The sequence below is a fragment of the Lactuca saligna genome, chromosome 2, assembly GCF_052625555.1.
Source record: "Lactuca saligna cultivar CGN05327 chromosome 2, ASM5262555v1, whole genome shotgun sequence".
Lineage (NCBI taxonomy): Eukaryota > Viridiplantae > Streptophyta > Magnoliopsida > Asterales > Asteraceae > Lactuca > Lactuca saligna.
The window spans coordinates 181,546,213-181,549,372 of record NC_136418.1 but is presented as its reverse complement, the minus strand read 5'-3'; the positions used below and the strand labels follow the sequence as shown (position 1 = coordinate 181,549,372).

Genomic DNA, 3,160 nt, shown 5'->3' with positions numbered 1-3,160 from the left:
CAGATTCAAAATGAATGATATTAGCAAGAGCACCGATCGATATGCTTACATACAGAGATGATGAATATATATACGTGTAGAGAGAGAAATAGAAGAATTACAGAGGAGGAAATCAGATGCAGGGTCACTCACAGATATTTCGTGATCTTCTTTTGGTTGCTCTGGATTCGATGCAGTCCCCCACAAAAATCCTATTCTTATTATTCCTTCTCTCTCTCTAGAATTTATAGCTTTCTCTCTCTAAAATATCAAATGAGAATAAATATATTCATCCATATCGGTATCCATTGCCTACTGCACCTAAAGATTTTCTTCTGATTTAAATTTTATTCCAAATAATATTTCTTCTCCAATCACAGACTAGGTCATTTCATATTCCAGTAAATCCATTTCCAACAACTATAGATTCAGATTCATATCCTCTTAGGGCTTAGCGATGATGGATACATATTTATGTTCATTCTTCATATTAATTAAATGCCCATTTATACCATTCAATCAATTTATATCTTACACTTGTCATTGATAGTTTGTCGGTAAATGCCAAATCTTTATTCCATCAACTTTTTCCTTTTTTTCTTTCTCTAAATCTGAACATATGATATATACCAAATTTCAAAATATATATATATATATATATATATATATATATATATATATATATATATATATATATATATATATATATATATATATATATATATATATATATATATATAAAAGTTCAAACGGTCTGAAACATGAGCAATTTACATCATGTAAAAAAAAAATTAAGAATTTGAGATTATATGCTAATATTCTATTACATATTAACTATAAATATTAAAATATAATTGTTATAATATCATAATATTCTATTAAAATAGTTAGAATATATTATAATAATCTATTACAATTGTTAGAATATGCTATATATTCTACTAGATTATTATACACTTAAAATTTTATTATAATATTTCACGTATATATACAAAAAAAATATAGTTTATTTTTTATTTTTTTTATAAAAAAGTGATAAAAATAATATTTTAAAAAATTCAAAAACTTTGATTTACTTTGCATTATAGGATTTTTTTTATCTTCAAAATGATAGTTAAAATTACGTACTCATATCCCACAAAAAAACTGATGGTATACTTCAATTTCAAAAAAAAAAAAAAAAAAAAAAAAGAAAAGGTAACCAAATTTGCAAGATTAGGACTTAGGAGTTTATAATTAGACAAAATTGCAAAAATGGTCCCTGTGGTTGGCAAAATTATGTAACTTTGGTCCAAAAAAGTTTAACGGTGTACCAGTGGTCCAATTTTGGATACCTTCTACGGTTTTGGTCTCTTTATTGTCATTTTTGTGTGGTTTTGGTCCACACCCAACATAAAATGACCAATATGCCCTGAAATATTTCATTTTTAATTTATTTTATTAAATTTCCTATTATATTATTTAAAAGAAAAAGAAAATTAAATTATCACCCACTATAACCCACCTCTCTTTCTCTCTCTCTCTCTCTCTCTCTCTCTCTCTTAATAACACCAAAATCGGTACTTGGTCTACCCTCTCCCTGTATTCTACAGATTCTCGAAAACCACCGCCTACACCACCATTGCAGCCCCTTACTTGTGCAACACCACCCACCCCTAGCAAACTCCGGTGACGGTAGCTTGTGACCCAGATGAAAATTCCAATGACGCGATCCATCTACCACTGCCCCTTCGTCTTCTCCGATAGCTCAAAATGTTCATTTCCAGATCTACAAACTAGACCGTTACACACATCCAATACCTTAAAAAAAACCCAAACCAAAGAATAAAAAAACGCAAATCAGATAGGATCATCTTCTGGGTTTTCGATTTGCACCAAGAGGGGTAAGTTCAAATACATCTGGGCAATACAAAATCATCTGACCATCATCAAGGAGCATAAATTCTAGAATTCAGATATGTAAATAAAACTATGAAATCGGACCTGTATATCGCCAAAACTAAGAATCTGATAGAAACAAGTTAGTGTTTTTCTCTCTAAGACTCTCGTAGTTGACATGTCTTTAAAGATTTTATACGAGGTTCGATTTTTGCTCTATCTAGCTAGGTAGAAGATTTTTCATTTCTCTGTACTTTTGATGAAACATTTGAGGTTCTTTTCAACCCCTTTCGAATCAATCACCCCCTGATTTTCTTATGTTTCAAGTCTTATAGGATTGAGAGGCATTTGGAAAAAATCGATGAACGGTGGTTTGGTGGTCAACGGTGAAGGTCATCTGGTTAACGGCGAGGAGGTGAGGGTGGGGGGAGATGATGGTGGTTGGTGGCGAATAGTGGTTGAGAAAGACAATGGTGGTGAATGACGATGTCGTCATCTTCTATGGTGGTGGTGGTGGTGGTGGTGGTGGCTGAAACCCCTAATCATTGAAAAATGGAAGTGGTGGTATTTTGGTAGGGACAACACCAATCAGAAGGGTGGTTCTGGTGGGGAAATTTCATCCAGGTCTGAGGAAAGAAAGATGGGCGAGGATGGGATTAGTTGTTTGTAATGGATAGTGATGGCAGCCAATGGTGATGGTGGCGGACGATGGTAGTTGTTGGTGGTTGCAGTCGGTGGTAATGGTGGCATCCATTAGGGGTGATATGTTTCTTGAGTGTGTGTGTGTGTGTGTGTTTCTTTTGTTGAGAGAGATGAGACAAATGAAATATAAATGAAAAATATAAATTAAATTAATTTATGCATTTCCAGAATTAAAGAAAATGAAAAATATAAATTGTAAGGGCATAATTGTCTTTTTAAGTGTATAGGGACCAAAAACAATAAAAAGATCCAAAATTGGACCACTGACGCACCATCAAACTTTTTTGAAACAAAGTCACATAATTTTGCCAACTACAAGGACCATTTTTGCAATTTTGTCTTATAATTATTTATGAACACTTAATGGTATATAATTTCTGTAAACAACTTTCAGATTATACTTAGAAACATATTTCACAATTAGTATTCATGAATCAAAAGTAGCTTGCATTAGAAAGTTGCCATCTCTATTTCCCAGAAATAATCATTAGTAGAATTTGGATGATTAAAAAATCTTATGAAAATAGTATAATTATTTGACCTTTTATTCTAAATATATAGATACTATGAATATTAAAATTAAATGAATGTGGGCACATTA

General features: G+C 31.6%; 1 protein-coding gene across 2 annotated transcripts in view; it reads right to left on the bottom strand.

Moving 5' to 3' along the window:
- The window catches only part of RR16 (response regulator 16), a 1,620-nt gene extending 1,355 nt beyond the window's left edge, over positions 1-265 (bottom strand). The window contains exon 1 of one of the 2 annotated variants that reach the window (XM_078977098.1): positions 133-265. The gene's annotated coding sequence lies outside the window, so the exon portion shown is untranslated. The other variant, XM_078977099.1, reaches the window with a different exon arrangement.
- Positions 266-3,160: the final 2,895 nt, after the last annotated feature.